The sequence below is a fragment of the Aethina tumida genome, chromosome 7 (assembly GCF_024364675.1).
Source record: "Aethina tumida isolate Nest 87 chromosome 7, icAetTumi1.1, whole genome shotgun sequence".
NCBI classification, from domain to species: domain Eukaryota; kingdom Metazoa; phylum Arthropoda; class Insecta; order Coleoptera; family Nitidulidae; genus Aethina; species Aethina tumida.
The window spans coordinates 8,165,296-8,187,041 of NC_065441.1; positions in this window are offsets into that span (position 1 = coordinate 8,165,296).

Consider the following 21,746-nt stretch of genomic DNA (forward strand, 5'->3'; position numbering starts at 1 on the left):
TTTATATGGAGTACTCTCTTAATTGTTAGCAGACGACTCAGTTTCATCAATGATAATTTGGAAAAGTATATTTCCAATAATTTCTCATGTTGTTATATCTGTAAAGAACTACAAAATTTACTTGAGACTCTCTGTACATGTAAAAGCATAGTTTCCTCTCTTAATAGAATATTTGGGTGGTGTTTCTTTTTTTATGTTCCTGTAGCGGTTATGTCCAAACTTTTACAATTTCAAGTAGCATATGAATCATTTACAGGGAATACAAATTTTTTTCGTAATACTTCAAATATTAAATATTTATTTGTTAGCTCAATTTACCTGGTGAGTTTCACATATAATTAATAATTTTAATTACAATTAATAATTTTACTTTCAGATTTCCATAATTTTGGTGATTTGGTCTTGTGATGTGATAGAAAAAATGTTCCAGAAAATAATACGGAATCTTTACAATTACCATGATATCCATTCTAATCACTCTGTAATTCACAATGATTTGGTTGAAATAGCTGAAACATTAGAAACAATGGTACCCACTTTTACAGCTGCTGATTTTTATAGTGTTAATCGGCGATTAATTATCAACATATTTTCTTCGTTAATAACATACATTATTATTATTTTACAGTTTAATTCTATATAAAATATGACAATTATAAACTTAATTATAGCTGAATTAAGTATCACATTAGATCTATCAAGCTCCACCAACCTTTTATTGAACAATTAACAAGGACAAGTATTTTGTACTGATTATGTTACAATTACTGTCAAAATTTATATAAATATAGTCACAATCTCACGTTTGATATTTTAGAGAAATTTGCTCCCCTGTATTGTCAATATCTATATAAAAATAATTATAAATATGTAATTATTTAAAAAATTTTTGCTCTAATAAATAATAAACTAAAATTGTGATTGTGTATTCTTTAGAAGTATTCATAGGTTTCGATTTCCGTTTTCAGACATTAATTCTTTTAATTATTCTATATACAGTCGTGGTCAAAAATGTGGAACCATCAACGTACACAATAAATTTTTATTTTACATTTATTTTCTAATAGTTAAACGAACTTTGATTAATTTTGGTGGATGCGTCCTCAGAAATTTTTCACAATTTTAATGTGAATTCAAAGTATCATTGGAGTAAACACATCAATATTTGTTTTAGACAAGTCGTTTTTACTGCTCCAACAAAAGTTTGTTACTACATTGATATGCATTATGCACAAATTAGGTGATTTTTAAATGTTGTCTGATGTCAATACACTTTTCTATTTAATTTCAAGGAAATAAAAATCTACTTAAAATGTTGTTCTGGTATATAACTTAAAATTTAAAAATCCATATTTTACACAATTTATTCAGTAATGCTTAACATTTAAAGATAAATTAAACTGCATTATTACAATCATATACATCGTCAAAGCAGAAAATAAAATTATAAATGTGCGTCTATTAATAGTAATTAAATCGGCAGCAGAAAAGGAAGGCTCCATTTTCTCTAAATATCTGCCCATTAATAATACATTCTTTGTTATATTATTTTTAATACCTTTTTCGCAAAACCGGTTACAGATTTTTATAGTTCTTTTTGCTGATTTTTCTACGGCATCGCAATAAATGATTATCATTATTAAACTAACCTAAAATATTTAATAATTTTTATTAATTTAAGTTATAGTTATATATACTTACTGCAAAAACTCCATCAAAGAGCAGAAATAGAAAAAGTTGCGTCCAAGTAACAGGTTCAGAATTTTGTATTTTTCTATGAAATATTAATAGGAAAAATATAAAAAGATGAGGCATGATCAAAAAAATAGGCCATCCAAAAAGTATATTCACTTCGGACGATACTTTCGATACAGCTTTATAAGTCTCGAGTATTTCCTTAAGTTCTTGCCCTGTGTGTTTGTAAATTGTGAACATATTTTCCAAAGTCTTTTTTAACTTTTTGTTGATCATTTTTACTCTATCGTACAACAAACGTAGGACGTCTAAAATGATTGCTCCCATTAGAAATCCAAGTGAATCAATGAATATATTATAATATATTATTTTGTTAGTATTAGTGAAGAAAATATAATAAAACTTCACGATAATACCAAAACAAAATGTTAATGATACTATCATCAAAGGTAAATTCTTCAAAAGCTGGGATTTACAACAGGACTTCGAATTTAAAAAATATAAATTTTTAAAAAGCCTCTCCCAGGATTTATCGTTTAATGAAACGAAAGCACAAACTGAAGTAAACCCACAATAATTCAGACTCCGCAATATTAACAGAATTGTTTGAATCGATGTCTGATTGTTATTCCAAAATGTGAAATTTTCAACCAGGAAATAACCAATGAGACACTGTAATAAGACAATAATGGTGCAATAACATTTGTTCCACCGTTTGGATTTTGAAATGGGAAAAATCCCATAAATTTTGCCAACGTTACATAAAAATCTCAAACTTTTAATTTCCGACATTTTAATGACTTTGTCAAAACGGTTTGAAGTGGACGATGTTAACGTGGCAGTATACATAGTAAATTGCAGATTGTATCGCATTTCAAATTTTAATGACTTTATAAACATTTTACCATTTGTAATACAAATCTCGCATTCAAATTTGTTTACTTTGGTGGTTTCATGTTAGAAAAATGCATGTCAATTGTTTCAGTTGGATTGTTTACCATTAATATAATTGTTTATTCAATAATCTCTAGAAGAATGTATTAACATTTTTAATATGAAATTCATGCAAAAAATACTTATTACTTATAAATTATATATTAATAAAATATTATTTGATATAAGATATTATATCTTCCTAAAATCGTGTTACATTAGTCACCAATGATAATTTGTACAATTTATTTAATATTAATTGTGTTAAAATAGTAATTTAATGCTGCAAAATAGTAATTTAATTTGTTTAAATTTTAAAATGTATACGATATAAACATATATTTTTTAAATTTTAGATGCATTGAATTGTAAAATTATAATCATGTACGTCGTTAGTGAAGAAAAAATATTTATAATCGTGCCACGATTTAAATCATAAAATCCTGCCGCAGAAAATATTGGTGCTGTTTTTTCCAATAATTTTGCCATTGCCTTTATTTCATCACACACTACATTTTTTTCTAGACAGCAATTACAATAATGGCGACAGATTTGAATTATTTTTCTAGATGATGAATCTACTGAATCACAAGACATTATAATGATCACCGATGAGGCCTAAAATAAATTATATTCATAATAAATGTTTTAATGTATAATTTAATTTTACTTACAATATAGAAAAATGAGAATGCTGTGTAAGCAAAAACACCCCCATTAGAACTATATGAATTACTAACCAAAATGTCCATTAAATTAAGAAAATTGACCATTGAATAGGGAAGATAAAAAAATATGCTCCATCCCAGAACTACGTTAATGTTCTTGACCATAGTCCCATATCGAGTAAAAATCAATATAATCGACCTTAACTCTTTCTCTAATTCTCCTTGTGTACTGAAGTTCTTCGAAATCATAGCTTTTAAAATTTTATTCAACATTCTAATCCTTCTGCAAATCAAAAGGGTCATGTTGAAAATAAACAGCAGCAAATAAAGATCATAAACACTTGAATATGCATATGTGCGATAATAAATAAAAATTCCAAGGTTATTATAAATTCCATCCAAAAAGGCAATCACAACATAAATCACGATTGTAACCACGATTGGGATAATTAATTTAATTTTTGAAGAATTACAATAATGGTAATTATTACAGGATCTGTCAATGGTGTTGGCATACTTCAGAATAAGGTTCCATTTTTTGTTGTTTCTAAAAGAGCCGTAAATGAATATTATTATGAAAATGGATTGAGAACCAGACTGCAGCAATTCCATGATTATGCGTTTCATTTCCATATACTTATAAAAAGTAACAAATCTTCCTGTTATCGAAGCAACAACGATACTTGTGTATATTAAAATATAAACTGTTGGTATTATTTTATTCCATGTTGTCGAAGTTACTGAAACCACACCCAAAAATTTTCCAACATGAAAAAAGCTATTAAAAATTACAACGTCATTCTTTAAAACCATGATGATGTTTAAAAAGAATCGGTATTATTATCGATAATTTACTATTTGTTTGGATTTAATTTATATAAAAGGTGGGTTAATAAAATTGTTTCGACCAAGGCCACCAAAATTTGATCCACGTACAATTTGTAATGAGCATTTCATGGAACTTTGTAATATTGTGTTTAGCAGACAAAATTAGAAACTTTTATATCTGGTTTCAGATGGTATTTTCAATTCAGGTTTGTAAATTACTGTTTCCTTAAGCTTTCACTTCCGTTGTACATAAATACATTACTCAAAAGCTCTTTTATCTTTAAACTATCTTTTTTTCAAAACGTTTTGATGTAGAAGAAAAATTAATAAATATTAAGTACTCTAGTTGAAAAATGTTTGTATTTTATTTAAATATAAGATGCATTGAATTGTAGAACTATAATCATATAAGTTGTTAGTGAAGAAAAAATACTTATAATTGTGCCTCTATTTATATCATAAAATCCAGCTGCCGAAAATGTGGGTACCGTTTTCTCCAATAGTTTTGTCATCGCAATTAATTCTTTGTAAATTTCATCATTTTCAGGAATGATGTTATTATAATGGCGACAAATTTGAATAGTTTTTCTACATGATTTTTCTACTGAATCACATGATATTATAATCACTACTGCGGAAGCCTAAAATAAACTAATATTATTCTTTAAACTTCAAATTAAAATTTTATCACTAACAATATATAAAAAGGAGAAAGATGTATAAGCAAAAATTCCTCCAAAACATGTATATGACTTACTGACTACAACATCCAACAAGTTAAGAAAATTAATAACTGAGTACGGAAGATAAAAAAATATACTCCATCCTAGAACTATATTTATATTCTTCACCATATTTCCAAAACGAGTAAATATCACAGTAAACGATGTTAACTCATTCTGTAATTCAATATAGGTGTAAAATTTCTTAGAGATCGTATTTTTCAACGTTTTATTCAAAATACGAATTCTTCTACACATCAAGTGGGAGATGTTAAAAACAAATAGTTGCAAATAAAGATAGTAAATACTCGAATATGAATTAATGCGGTAATAAATTAAATAGTAATTATAAATACCATCCAAACACGAGATCACAACAAAAACTACAATTGTAGCAACATTTGGAATAACTAATTTAAATTTTGAGACATTATTATAATTATTAGGCTTGTCAAAGTTGTTGACAAATTTTAGGATAAAATTCCATTTTTTGTGGTTTCGAAAAGAGCCGTAAATGAAAGTTATTATGAAAATGTATTGAGAACAGGTCTGCAGCATTTCCATGATTATCACTTTAATTTCCTTGTACTTATAAAAGGTAACAAATCTTCCTGATATCGAAGCAACAACTATACTTGTGTATGTCAAAATATAAACAATTGGGATTATTTTATTCCAAATTTTCGATTCTACTGGAACCACACCTAAAAATTTGCCAACGTAAAAAATCCTGTTAAAAATTACAACATCACTGTTTAAAACCATGTTGATATTTAAAAGAAAGAACTATTAATATTGATATTTTATTTTTGTTTGCATTTAATTTATTTGAAAGGTGGATCAATTAATAAAATTGTTTAGTCCAAGGCCATTGAAATTTGATCTAAATACAATTTGTAATGAGTTGCTCCAATTTAGGTTTAAGTGCAAACCTAAACAAATATGTACTTTACTAACTTGAATCGTTACAGAGGAGTTAAATTCTCAAAAGAACTTAAAAGGAGTATTCTTAATTTTATTAATTAAAATTCGTTGTGTTAAACTGCAAAATTATAATCATATAAGTGGTTAATGCTGAAAACACTTTGACAATGGTGCCTCGATTTATTGAGTAGAAACCTGCAGCAGTGAAAGCCGGTTTTATTCCCTCTAAAAATTTTGCCACTGCAAATAAATCGTCGTAAATCACGTCATCTTTCGAACTGCCATCGTAATAGTTGTAACATATTTTGATGGTTTTCGTAGATGATTTCTCGATTACATCACAAGACATTATTATAACAACCAAAGATGCCTAAAATAATACTACATCATACTCAAAATATAAAATGGAAATTATATACTTGCAATATAAAAAAATGCATATGCAGCATAGACAAGAAGTCCACCAAAAGAACTATACGACTTACTGATCAAGATCTCAAGTAAATTTAAAAAATTTATCACCGGGTGCGGAATATAAAAGAACATACTCCACTCAAGAACAACATTCATGTTCCTCACTATGTCAGCATAGCGCGTAAAAGTCAGAACAGTTGAATTCAACTCCTTTCGAAACTCCTCATAAGTTCTACTCTTTCTCGAGATCACAGCTTTCAAAAAACTATTTAAAATACAAATCCTTCTGTGAATTAAACGTGACATATTAAACACCAATAGCGGCATATAAATATCGTAAACACTAGTGAGATAATAAACAGAGTAGTAAAGGTGAACTCCTTTGTTGTTATAGATCATATCCAAAGAATTAACCACAACATGCATTATGACCGCAATAACCACTGGGATAATAACCTTGTACGTGGACACGTTGCAGGGACAGTAGTAAATCTTCATGGACTTGTCATGGTCCTTGACAGATTTTAGAATAAGGTTCCATTTTTTGCTGTGTCGAAACGAACCGTAAATAAATACTGCAACGAAACTTGATTCGGAAAAAGTCTGCAACAACTCCATTATTATACGTTTTGTATCGATGTGTTTGTAAAAGCAGGTGAACCTCCCTATTATCGATGCCAAAACGAGAGATAAGTGTAAGCTAATATAAATCATTGGAATCAATTTATTCCAGGTTTTGGAACTAACTGGAACCACACCCAAAAATTTTCCAACGTGCAAAAACCAACCAAGAAATCGGACGTCATTGTTAAAATCCATGTTAACGTTGCAAATGGTTTCTAACCGATTATAGTAAATATGTTTTCTATGCTTCAAAGAGCCCAACAAAATAAATCAATTAATTAAATTGTATTGACCTGGAAGGTGTAAGTAATCATACAAATGAGTACCTACAATACAGTAGGAGTTTACAACTATATGAAACCTTACAATAGATTAAAAATTATTCACTGATTGTTGATTTTGCATCGTTTATTATTATTAATATTCGATGAGTATTTCTTGTAATAAAAAAGTAAAATATTAAAAGTAATTTATTATAACCACTGTTAGAATCATTTTCAACAGGTACTATTTAAATTTTTTTAATTAATCAGTAAAGTAACCTTTAAAATACTATAAAAAATATGATTTCGATGTTTAATAAATGTTTAAACATCGTGAATGCGCAAGTAAATTATATAATTACAGCTACATTCAAAAGTCAGTTAATTTTATGTTTTCAAATATCTTATCCTAATTCACTTGGATGTTTTAATTAAGTGTTGTGTTTCGCATCCACCAATTTTACAACGGTTGTTAAAAATGGCGAATGCGCAACCAATCCAATAATTAGATACTATTAAACAAATTCTAAGAATAAGTTGATTATATTAAAAGTAATTTATTTTATCCACTGTTAGATCCATTTTTAACAGGTAATATTTAATTTTTTACAAGAACATACTTAGACAAATATGTGGGTATAAATACCTACATCTCTGTAGTAATCTAAGTTGAGAAACTTTTAAAAAATTCTAGAAGGAGGATTATTAATTTTATTTAACATTCGTTGTGTTAAACTGCAAAATTATAATCATATATGTAGTCAACGAAGAAAATACATTAACAATGGTGCCCCGATTTATCGAGTAAAATCCTGCAGCAGTGAAAGTCGGTTTTATTCTCTCTAAAAATTTTGCCACTGTAAATAAGTCATTATAAATCATGTCATTTTTCGAAGAGCCATCGTAATATTTGTAACATATTTCTATGGTTTTCCTATATGATTTCTCGATTACATCACAAGACATTATTATAACAACCAAAGAGGCCTAAAATAATATTATATGATTATAAAATGTAAAATAAATTTTATTTACTTACAATGTAAAAGAATGCATATGCAGTATAGACAAGCAGTCCTCCAAAAGAACTGTATGACTTACTGATCAAAATCTCAAGCAAATTCAAAAAAGTTATTACCGGGTGGGGAATATAAAAGAACATACTCCACTCAAGAACAACATTCATATTTCTCACTATGTCAGCATAGCGCGTGAACATCAGAACAGTTGACTTCAACTCCTTTTGAAACTCCTCGTATGATCTACACTTTCTCGAGATCACAGCTTTCAAAAAACTATTTAAAATACAAATCCTTCTGTGAATTAAACGTGACATATTAAACACCAATAGCGGCATATAAATATCGTAAACACTAGTGAGATAATAAACAGAGTAGTAAAGGTGAACTCCTTTGTTGTTATAGATCATATCCAAAGAATTAACCACAACATGCATTATGACCGCAATAACCACTGGGATAATAACCTTGTACGTGGACACGTTGCAGGGACAGTAGTAAATCTTCATGGACTTGTCATGGTCCTTGACAGATTTTAGTATAAGGTTCCATTTTTTGCTGTGTCGAAACGAACCGTAAATAAATACTGCAACGAAACTTGATTCAGAAAAAGTATGTAACATCTCCATTATAATACGTTTTGTATCGGTGTGTTTGTAAAAACAGGCAAACCTTCCTATTATCGATGCCAAAACGAGAGAAAAATGTAAACTAATATAAATTATCGGAATCAGTTTATTCCAGGTTTTTGAGGTGACAGGAACCACCCCCAAAAATTTTCCAAGGTGCAAAAACCAACCAAGAAATCGGACGTCATTGTTAAAATCCATGTTAACGTTGCAAATAGTATTTAACGAATTATAGTAACTTTGTTTTCATTTAATACTTTTAAAGGGCATAAAATATAAATAATTAATTAAATTGTATTGACCTAGGGGGAGGAAGTAATCATGCAAATGTGATATAACATTGTGGTAGTTTGGTTGCTACATGTATTTGAAAACCAACAATTAAATGAAAATAATTCATTAATTGTTGATTGTGATTATTAGCATTTCTTACTGAGTATTGGAACATATCTTAATTAAAAATATTTTAAATTTTATAATACATAAGATTTTCTACTTATACGTATTTATATCTTAGATATTTCTATAATTAAATTTAATTATAACCACAACATAGTAAGTGATGACAGTATAAAGGGTAAAAATTTTAGACTTGTCAATTGAATAACATCCACCAGCAGAAAACTGAGGGGCATGATGAGCAGCAGATTCTGCCAAATAAAAAAGTTCTTCTCGGATTGTATCATCATGTAGAAAATTTTCTTGATACTTGTAACATATGTTCATGATTTTTCCTGCAACTTTTATAATTTGTGAGCACAACTCAATTATCGTAACAGTTGAGACCTAAAACCATTAATCTTTAAATCATCATTAAACAATTATTTAAACTTACTGTATAAAAACAGGTGTATATCAATAGCAGCAAACATTTGTAGTAAATAACATTTTGATGAGTAGGAAACTTTAGCATAATAAAGTTGATGCAATGCAAAATGTTTACCAGCGTTGAGGCAAAGAACCAAATCAAAGACCAACCAAAGATCATATTAAAATATCCCACTGTCTCGCCATTTTTCCTGTATAAAAAGCTAGTTTCCACAATTGCTGCTTGTAATTTGCTTGGGTTGGTTTCATAGGCTAATCTGTTCTTTAGAAACTCATTAAGTTTCTTGTATTTATCTTTGAGTATTAACAAAATTTGCCACACCAACATCAAATAAAAGCACTCGTAGATGTTCGTTACTGTGTGAAGTATGTATTTTACTGGTATCAACTTGTAACAATCCATCCATGCACGAAAACTTGCGTAATGAATGGCTGAAAATACCAAAACGAATAGCAACATTTTGAAATCGAAACATAATTTGTACTTGTTGCTTTTTTCAATTTTGGTTGTTATGAAATTTTTCAAAAAAGACTTCCAGTTTTTCAAGTTGCAAATAGTAGATCCAGTTATTGATACTATAAAAAAACATTCGTAGCAACTTTCAAGAATATCTAAAGCAACAACAGTTGCTGGTTTGTGCCAGTCAGCTTTCAGTTTTGAAGCTATTGCAATTATTAAAATGCAGAACACACTTATCATAACAATCAGTGGAAATACAATAGAAGAAACGTTGTTTCCACTTGGAGTTATACCTAAAATTTTGCCTATTTGGCTGTAAATTTTAAAATTAAAATGATGTCGTGCACTTTCTATAATCATGATCAAAATTGTAAGAGACTATAAAGGAATGAATTGGCTACATGAGACTCTTAATGTAATTAATTGTTGACAAACTCTTACCTTATCAATCATACTGAAAAAATAAAGGCTGTTTTCTTAAAACAGTCAATAAAAAATAGTGAAATATTAAATTAATTAAAACATTTTTGTCAAGACTATTTTTAATGTTGTTTTCAATTTATTATTTCTTTAAAATAAGAATGTGTTTAAAGTAAAGAAAGTACAGTATCATCACTTGAAAAATTAATCAATATTTGAACAAAAGAAACAAGCAATACGATATCTATAATTTTTATTAATTAAAATCACATTCTTGTAATATTAAATTGTACAATTATAACAATATAGTAAGTAATAGCTGTGTACAAAGTAAAAATCTTAGTTTTATCTATAGCATAAAAACCCCCTGCTGAAAATTGAGGGGCATAATGCTTAGCACATTTCGCCAGTGAGAAAAGTTCTTTACGAATAACTTGTTCTGTTAAAAAGTTTTCTTGATATTTGTAACAAATGTCCATAATTTTGTGTGCCACGTGTATAACTTGAGAGCATAGCGCTATAATGGTGATTGAAGAGCCCTAAAAATGATATTAACCAAGTAAAAACTGTTACACATAATTAAACATACTTACAGTATAAAAACATGTATAACAAATTAATAAGAGATTTTTGTAGTCGGTCAGGTTTAAAGGAAACTTTAGCATTATTAAGTTGATGCAGTAAAGAATGTTGACCATGGTAGAAGCAAAAAACCAAAATAGGGACCAGCCAAATATCGAATTAAAGGACTTAATTATGTTTGCATTTGCTCTGTACATGTTTCCAGTTTCCACTATTCTCTTCCACGTTGTTTCTTTATCAAGGTGCTTACATAAGTTATATTCAAGATGTGAATTTATGTTTTTATATTTTTCCTTGAGGATTATCAGGATCTGCCAAATCAACAACAAATAGAAGCACTCATAAATGTTGGTGAGTATGTGGAGAAATGAATGGAACTGAAATTTTTTGAATAAATCGTTCCACACTTGAAAACTGGAGTAATGTATTATGAAAAACACCACAATAAAAATCAACAGCTTCACGTCAAACCATAATCTATATTTGTTCTTGTTCTTCAACTCTCTTGGAGTAAACACATTCAGGAAAATGTTCCAGTTCTTCAAGTTTAAAATTGCTGATCCAGTGATTGAAATTAAAAAACAACATTCGTAACAACTTTCAAGTACATCAAGCACCATCACAGTTGGAGGTTTGTCCCAGTCACTTTTCAGTTTTCGTACAATCGACAATATCAAGACACCAAACACACTTATCATTAAAATTAAAGGAAAAATGATCGATGTTATGTTACTGCCAATGGGGGTGACTCCTAAAAACTTCCCTATTTGGACATAAATTTTGAAATTTAAGTGGTTCCTACTGCTTTCTGATAACATGGTTGTTATTGAGGTTATCTGACATGAATGAAGGATATTAGAGAAAATACAGTGTATTTGAATTATGGTTGAGTTTACCACTTAAGAGATTAGCCAATTCGCATGATTGATTAATATTTCAATGTCATTTTTAAAATTCTCATCTAATAACTAATGATTGCAATCTGTAATTAATTCTGTCAATCTCCTGATGTATAAGATTAAATTACTAAGATACCCTATTGGCTGTTTATACCATAGGCCATATAAAATCAATTAACTTAATGGGTATTAATGCAGTACAACACAATATAACTCATTGTGCTAACGTGTAAAAATGACCAACAATAGTGATCTCATCGAGTTTCGGTTGTATTGCAAAATTGGCAAACTGTTTGGTGTTGTGCCTTTGAAACGGACAAATTTATCTATAATTTACTCTTTAACGTTAATATTGTTTGTTTTCATGTGGGTTCTTGTGTCTTGCTTTGCTAGACGTGATATGTATATGATCAGTTTTAAAACTGTCATTATTTTGGATTTATTAAGCTCCATATTTTGTCTGCTTTTTTTAATCACATCTATTGGTTCTAGTATTTGGAATAAGAGGCTATGGCAAAAATTAATTACTCTTTTTTATGTGGAAAATGTAAAATGCAAAATAAAATTATTACCCTACTATAAACTCACTATATGTTCTATTTTATATTTAATATTAACAACATCTTTAATTTGTACTGTAACAGAATCTCACATAATTCAAAATATTTACTTCACTTATTTAATATACTCATTCCACAGTGTGTATGAGTTATTTATGCTTTTGTTGATAAGCATTGTTTTAATAATGGTCATAGATCATCGTCGTGAAACAAATAAATCAATTCGAAGATATTTTGATAACACGGACAAGAAAGTATCGCACGAAACAATTCAAATGATTACCCGAAAAATTAGAGAAAATGAAGACATGGTAGAAACAGCAAACAACCTCTTTGGCTGGCCAATGTTCTTTTTTTTCGGAAATGCTTTAAGTAACATCCTACAATGTATGAACATGACCTTGGATCGGGTGGCTGTACCTTATGGAGGACTGAACACTTTTGGAATTGTTATATTTTACATAAACACTCTTTACTATTTGGTGAGTTATACTTTCATATACATATCACAGTTACATTAATATTTTTTAGGTAACTAGTTCTATAATCGTAAGGTTCTGTGACATCATAGAGACGACTTCTCAAAAAACCGTCAAATTGTGCTATAGGTACCAGGAAAATTACATTGAGATGTCGAAAATTAGATGTGAACTTTTTGCATTAGCTACTTCTTCCAAAATGTGTCAGCCATGTTTGACTGCAGCAGGATTTTACACCGTTAATAAACATACTTTAATAACGTTATCAACAGCTGCTGTATCCTATTTTATTGTAATAGCACAGTTTAATTCACATGGTTAATATTATTTAAAATTATGTTAGATTTATATATTCTTTATTTAAGGTTAATATTAATTATCATCAGCACTTATATTTATTGAAACATATAGAATTTCATCAATAAAGCTTATTAAAAGTTATTGACGTGATATATTGAATTACTGGGATGGTCATTTAGTTGTTTTCTCCCCAGCGACTCATTAGTCACATGATATGTCTAATTAATACACAGTCATAATAGTTCAAAATGCCGAAGATAACTCATCTTTTCGAGTTCTATGTTTATTGTAAAGTGGGCAAGTTTCTGGGTATTGTGCCACTCAAATATAAAACTCCATCAATTATATGTTCTTGGTTGTTAAATGTAGTCATGTGCCTGTGGACAGTTGCGTCCTGTTTAGAAAGACGTCAACTCTATGCGATTAGCTTTAAAACTGTGATTATTTTGGATTTGTTGAAATCAGGACTCTCGCTGTTGTTTTTAGTGTCACTAACCGTCTCATGTACATGGAACCGTGTCCTTTGGAATAAACTAATGATTATTTTTGCCAAAGAAAATAGTGACTGTTGTGAAAAGATATTGGTTTTTTGTAAAGTATCAATAACATGTATATTTTTTGTATCTCTTCATTATTTTATGTGCTTTGTGATCAACGAATCAACAACTGTGGAAAAATATAAATACAGCTACTATATATATACATTATATGGTGTTTATGAGCTATTTACTATCATGTTAATAAGCGTGATATTGTTGATGATAAGAGGAAATTACCTTGATGTAAATCATTTGATAGAGAAATATTTTGATTATAAACCCAATAAAGGATCCCTGAAGAGAATATACATGATTAGCAAAAAAATTAAAGATAACGAAGACACGGTTATATTATTCAACAGAATTTTCGGCTGGACATTATTTTTTTTCTTTGGACACACATTACTCAATATTCTTCAGTTAATGAACATGACATTAAAACATGTAGCCATGCCATATGGAGGCCTAGACACAGTTGGGTGTTTAACACTCTACATCAACATTGCCTACTACTTGGTGAGTTTGATTTAAATAAATTCTAAAATAATACACATTATTTGTGACATTTTCAGACAATCACATCTATAATTGTGCAGCTGTGCGATAACATTGAAACAACTACACAGAATATAATTAAACTGTGCTTTAGATGCCAACAAAACTTCACCAATTCATCCAATATAAGATGTGAACTGTTTATTCTGGCTACTACTTCAAAAAATTGCAGTCCATCTTTCACAGCAGCTGGTTTTTATACCATCAATAAACAAACTCTTATAACTTTAGTGACTGCTGCTGTTTCATATTTGGTTATTCTAGCACAAATCAACATGTCGAATATTTAATGAATATAGTGATATTAATGAAAATAAGCATTTGGTGATAATAATAAGGGCACAATTTATTAAATGAAAAAAAAAATATTTATTCAGAACCCAATGTTTACTTATAGTTTAATCAACCTAATGGCTTAGTTACTCACTTGCTTTTTCTACATATTCATCCAAATATTTTTGGTACTTATAGATGTTATATTCCTTATTCATTCATTAATAAAAATTTACTGACAAGCTTCTAGCCAACAATCAATGAAGCAAACAACAGTTAATATCAGATCTTTCAATTTCTTCCTTAACCTGAGCCAAATTTTAGGAATTGTACCAATAACAAACAAAAAAGTAAACTATGTATATGTAACTATACTTCTGTTAATTATATTGGGGTTGTTTTACACGGCGTTTAGAGAACGTGGTGAACTATATAGTATCAGTAAAACATCTTTCATCATTCCAGATGTGTTAGCCATCTTGGGTAATGTGATTTTTAATACTTCCATCTTTTTCTCTGCAACATTTAATAGAAATGCTTGGAAATATTTACAGGATATTTTTGTTAAAAGCTCCACCAAACAACAAAGTTCCATCATCGGAATTCTTAAATGTGTTTTCTCTTTATGTGTTTACTTTACTCTTCATATCTGGGACTTGATTATTATGAACGAATATGAAATTTATAAAGTGTTACAGTTTAATAAATTTTTTTTATACTTGGATTTCTATCAATTAATAACATGTTTTAATATGTATTTCATTTTAATAGAAATAAAATCAAATTATCAAAATTTATTAAATAATTACACAAATGAATTTATAAAGATGAACTCTGAAGAACTACTCTTGCATAAAGTTGCAGAGATGCAAAGGAAAATTGAGGAAAACGAAATGGCAATTGAAATGTTCAATATGTATTTTGGTTGGCCGCTACTGATTCTTTTTGCAACGTGTTTGATATATATCATTATATATTTAAATTTTGCTTTGGGTTACAATGACATAATGAGAATATATGGAAAGTCAGATTCTTTCAGTTTTGTGTTTTTGTATCTGTGCGCAATTTATTATTTGGTAAGTATATTCTGTTTTCAAAATTTAAAGACAAATGAGTCTGATTCCCATTCAATAATACATACAACTCAATTTTGTCGGTTTTTGTAGATAATGATGGGAACGATAGTAAAGGAGTGCGATCAAATTTCTAATAAAATTCAACATTTGGTCAAACTATTCTACAAATATAGCACCAATTTAAGGCAGTTTCCAAAAATCAGACAGGAAATGTTTCTTCTTGCCACATCCATTAACAACAATTCACCGAATTTCACAACAGCAGGATTTTATTTAATTAACAAGCACACTTTATTAAATTTAATTACAGCTACCGTGTCATATTTCATTATTCTTGTACAACTCAATTCATCAAATATTTAGTGTTGTATTGATTGAATTTGTTTAAGTGTGATACTGTATATAATATGTCCGAAATTTTTTACTAATTGTGAAAATCAAAATCACTTAACAATGGAGAGAATTGACGTCGAAAATAATGATTTTGTCAATAATAAAATACTTGAAGTAAATGACTCACTTTTTCAATAAGCTCTTTTTATAAAAACACTGTACTTTTCGGTCTTTCAATGAATTGGGGAACATCTAGAACTTCTAGACCATACGCATTATTCATTATCTTTGAATGTTTGCTTTTTTATGAACATAATGGACACTTAGTAAATGAAAAAAAATATTTTGAAAGCCCCAATAACTCAATATTATAATTTAATTAATCTAAGTAGAAGCATTGGTTGGTGTGACTGCGTATGCATCCTAATACTTTGTGTGATAAATTCTTTTTCTGAACAGAAGTATTTATGTCGATTGTTATATATTTATTATATTTACAAAGAAAAAAGAAGTAATATAAAAAAGGGATACGAGTTTCTTATGATTCAAGAAATGAGAATGACACATACAACAGTAAATATAAATTTGTTTCTTAATCTGAGCCAAATTTTAGGAATTGTACCAATAAAAAACAAAAAGGTTAATTGTGTATATGTAGCTACTGTTCTATTAATTATGCTGGGGTTGCTTTATGGAACGTTTATAGAACGCAGTGATCTATATAACATCAGCAAAACATCTTTTATCATTCCAGATGTATTATCAATCTTAGGTAACGTCATTTTTAATATATGTGTCTTTTTGTCTACAACTAATAACAGAAATGCTTGGAATTATTTACAAGATATTTTTCTTAAAAGCTCAAATAAACAACAAAATTCCATCTTCGGCGTTTGTAAATGCGTTTTCCCTTTATGTGTTTATTTTACTCTCCATATCTGGGAAGTGATTATTATGAACGAACACAAAATTTATAAAACGTTTCAGCCAAGCAAATTTTTAATCTATTTGGATTTCTATCAATTAGTCACATGTTTTAATATGTGCTTTATTTTGATAGAAATAAAATCAAACTATCAAGATTTAATAAATAATTTTACAAATGAATTTATAAAGATCAATACCGAAGGATTATTGTTACATAAAGTTGCGGACATACAGAAGAAAATTGAACAAAATGAAAGGGCAATTGAAATGTTCAATATATATTTTGGTTGGCCGCTACTGATTCTTTTTGCAACCTGTTTGGTAGATATTATTATATGTTTAAACTTTGCATTAGGAACCAGTGATATATTGTATCGAGAAAATTCCATCAATAATTTGTTATTGTATCTCTATACAATTTATTATTTGGTAAGTAAATTTCATTTACAAATTATAAAAATGTATAATGATGATCTTTTATTATTAGTTCAAAAAATTATTTTTAACAATATTTTCTTCCATTAAACCTTTGTTTACTTTTGCAGATAATGGTTGGAATCATAGTAAGGGAGTGCGATCGAATATCCTATACAATTGAGGTGTTACTAAAACTATTCTACAAATACAGCACCAATTTTGGACAATTACCAAAAATCAGACAAGAAATCTTTCTTATTGCAACATCTACCAGTAACAACTTACCTAATTTTACAACAGCAGGATTTTATTTAATTAACAAACGTACCTTCTTAAAATTAATAACCACTACCATTTCGTATTTTATTATTAGTGTACAACTTAATTCATGCAATATTTAAATAAAAACATATTTGATTAAAAGTGTGTAGTTTACATATGTTATAAAGTGTGAAATGTTAATTGTATTCAACGGGTGCAAAAACTCATTTATAATAATTGTAAAGTAAAAAACGGTCACTTAACGAATGTGACAACTGACATTGAAAATAATCGATGATTTCGTCCACCCACAGTAAAATAAATGTTTAAAACTAACTGAAAGTCTCACACATTCTCAATGTGCCTTTCTACAACAACACGATGTATTTTACGGTTTTTCAACGAATTGGGAAAGTTCTGGGACTTGTGCCCTTAGGCAGCAACTTAAATACTATTTATCCAATGATTTTAATAGTTGGAATTACGTGCTGGACAATTTACTCAATTTCTGGCAGATTTTTGGTGTACCATTTTGTGGCACCTACAATGGTGGTCCTGGACATACTAAATATAATTTTTGAATACATATTTGTTGTTTCTGCTCTGGGATCTAACGTCTGGTACAGGAAGCAATGGAAAATTTTCCTAGCCAGTTTTGTAAATCACCAATTCGACCTCTGCAAGATTGTGGTAAACTACATAACATTGGTTCTATTGGCTATTTTCTATTTTTGCGTCCACATTATCGGCTTCTATGCTTGGTCCAACGCATTTTATGTCAATTATTTCCAATACTACCACATTTATTTTTTCAGCAACTTCTACGAATTCTTTTTAATACTATTGATTATCACAGTCTTGAAAACCATCAAATTGAGATATCAATATTTAAATGACGCTGTAGAAAATGAATTTCGCAAAACCACTGGAGAGAACGTGTTAACAAAAATGGTGGAAATTGAACATAAACTACAGAGTTATGCAGAATTAATCAACATATTTAATAACATTTTTGGATGGCCCGTATTCTGCTTCTTTATATCCACCCTAATAAACTGCTTACATTTCTTAAACACGATGTTTGGTTTACTGGCCGGATATTACGGTAACACTAGTGCTATGACATTCATCAATGTTTTCGTATTCACATTTTTCTATAATGTAAGTACAATTAAAATTAAATTTTTCAGACATGATTTAATTTATGCTAATTTTTTTCAGTTGTCGATAATTGTGGTAATATCACTATGTGACGGAATTCGTCAGACTCTAGAAAAGCTGAAGCAAATCTGTTATACTTACCAGGGTCAATACCTGAAATTTCCAATGATACGATCGGAAATATTCATATTAGCGAATTGTGTAAAAATTTGCAAACCTAGATTTAGTGCAGCTGGTTTTTTCTTCATAAATAAAGGCACTTTAATTACGATGATAGGGGCGACTGCTTCCTATGTAATAATTATTATACAGTTTAATACCACAAAATTAACCATTCATCACATACAATCAAATACAACTACTATTTAATAAAATAAACTCATTTGTTATAGTTTCAGACTTTCTATAATATATGTTAGCTTCTGTGGGGTGTGTCAATTTAATATAAAATAAAATAAATACCATCTTAATTAAAGAAATATTTTTATTGAATTAATTAACAAATTTATTATCAGCATCGTCTTTACAAGTAAACTTTATTCATGTGATGTGTTAAACTGCAAGAGTATTATCACATAGGCAATCATAGAAGTTGTGAATCTGAAAATAGTATTTCGATTTAAATAGAAGATTCCTGCTGCTGTAAATCGTGGAATACCATTTTTCAAGTACTTGTTTGTTTGTAACAGTTCCAATCTAATTTCAGAATTCCAAGAAAATTTATGTTCGTTATTATAAATGATAAATCTCGCATTTTCAATGCTTTTTTCTACTCCATCACAAGACAGAAGTACAATTGTACAAGTTATCTGTACAAAATATATTTGTTATTTGTATAATTTGGTCTAAATTATCAATAACTTACCAAATAGAATAATATTATCGATCCATAATAAACGTTTGCTCCATACTTAACTTCATGTAGTTCTGTCGAGAATATTGCAAAATTAATAAGATCTAAAATTGACGTTAGTGAATTTAAAACGTAGAAGAAAATTGGCCATCCAAAAATTATATTAACTTGTTGCATAATAATGCTACACTCTATATATAACTTTTTTATATAAATTATGTTCAAAAGCATTAATTTGGAACCAATATTTGAACTTAAAGTTGTTTCTAATCTATAATTATAACAATTAATTGTTCTTTTCAAAATTGCAGCCAAATTATATACGAGCAGTGTCATATAAATTTCATAAATGTTCGATATGAGGTATGATAAATATGATAGATTATTTATTGAAGATATATACATGTATTTACTTCCAATAACTTCAGATAGCCAAAATATAAATGAACCGATTAACTGCACAATAAAAATGATCCTTATTGTAATATTAGACTTCAAACCACCTTGACTGTGAACACCTAAGCTGTTTAGAGTTTCAATCAAAATTTTCCAGTTCTTTAGACCGTATATAGAACTATTTATAGAAGTCAGAATAAATAATGTCTCGAAAACTAATCGAACTGTATCTACTGCACCTTGAACATGGGAAATCTTGAGGTGCGTGTGAATTCTGTCCATACCTGCCCAAACAATCCATAACAAGTATATAATAGTGTACAACACTGGTAAAACTCTTCCTAAAATTCTTCTCTTAGTATAAATTGGTAGTACACCTAGTAACTTTCCAAAATAAAAATATTTCTTCAGGAAATATACATCCATTATGCTTCTTCCGATGAATACAGTATAACACTAATAAAAATGTTAATTGTGTAGCTTATAAATTGAAATCTTATATAAACATTCACTTATTTTCTTAATTGACATGTTTACTTGATTAAACAAATGAGAACGTTTTATTTTAATGTAAATTGTGCATATATGAAAATGAAAGTACCAATTACTTAAATAAATAATTATTTATGAAATAATATACTTGAAACATTGAACTAAATTATTTTGATATGCATACATTTTGTATTTCTACATAATTCAATACTTATATATTAACTTATATTTAGTTATATCGTTGTTGCATATATATTATTGACTTCTTATACACTTAAATAAATTTATTTTCAATTTAATTATCAATATTATTATATCATACAATTACTTCCACAATTATGCCTCAATAGATTTACTGAACTGCGTCAGTATAATTACATAAGCAATTATAGTAGTGATTAAATTAAAGACAGTTTTCCGATTTAAATGTAAAATGCCCGCTGCTGACATTTTTGGAATGCCATTTTTTAAATATTTGTTAATTTGCAAAAGTTCTATTCTTATTTCAGAGTACCAAGGAAATTTGTGTTCGTTATTAAAAATAATAATCCTTGCATTTTGAACATCTTTTTCCACTCCATCACAAGACATAAGAAGTATTATACAAGATATCTATAAAAAGCAATATTAATTATTTTTATTTATATGAAAGTATGAATATTACCAAATAGAATAAAGATAAAATTCCGCAATAGATATTAGCATCATTTTTAAAGTAATCGTGAACAGGCAATAATATAGTAAAATTAATAAGATCCAACACTGTTATAAGTGAGTCTGAAATGTAGAAAAAAAGAAGCCATCCGAAGACTATATTGAAATGTTGCATTACAATGCCGAAATTCAAATACAATTTTTTTATACGAATGATATCAATTTTGCAGAGCCTTGCGTCAGTATTTGAACATAAAATTGATTTTAAATTATAATTATAGAAGCTTATCCTTCTTTTTAATGTTGCAGACAAATGGTAAATCAGTAGTATTATAAATATAGTATAAAAATTGGATACGTGATATGGCAAAAAAGCCCAGTTTACTTTTGAAGGTTGTAGCAATATATGACTTCCTACAGTTAGACATAACCATAACATAAAAGTAACTAATAATTGTAGGATATAAGTTATTCTACCCTTATCAAATGCAGAACCACCATTGACTGAGTTTCTGTCAAGACTATTTATAGTTTTAATCATAATTTCCCAATTTTTAAATCC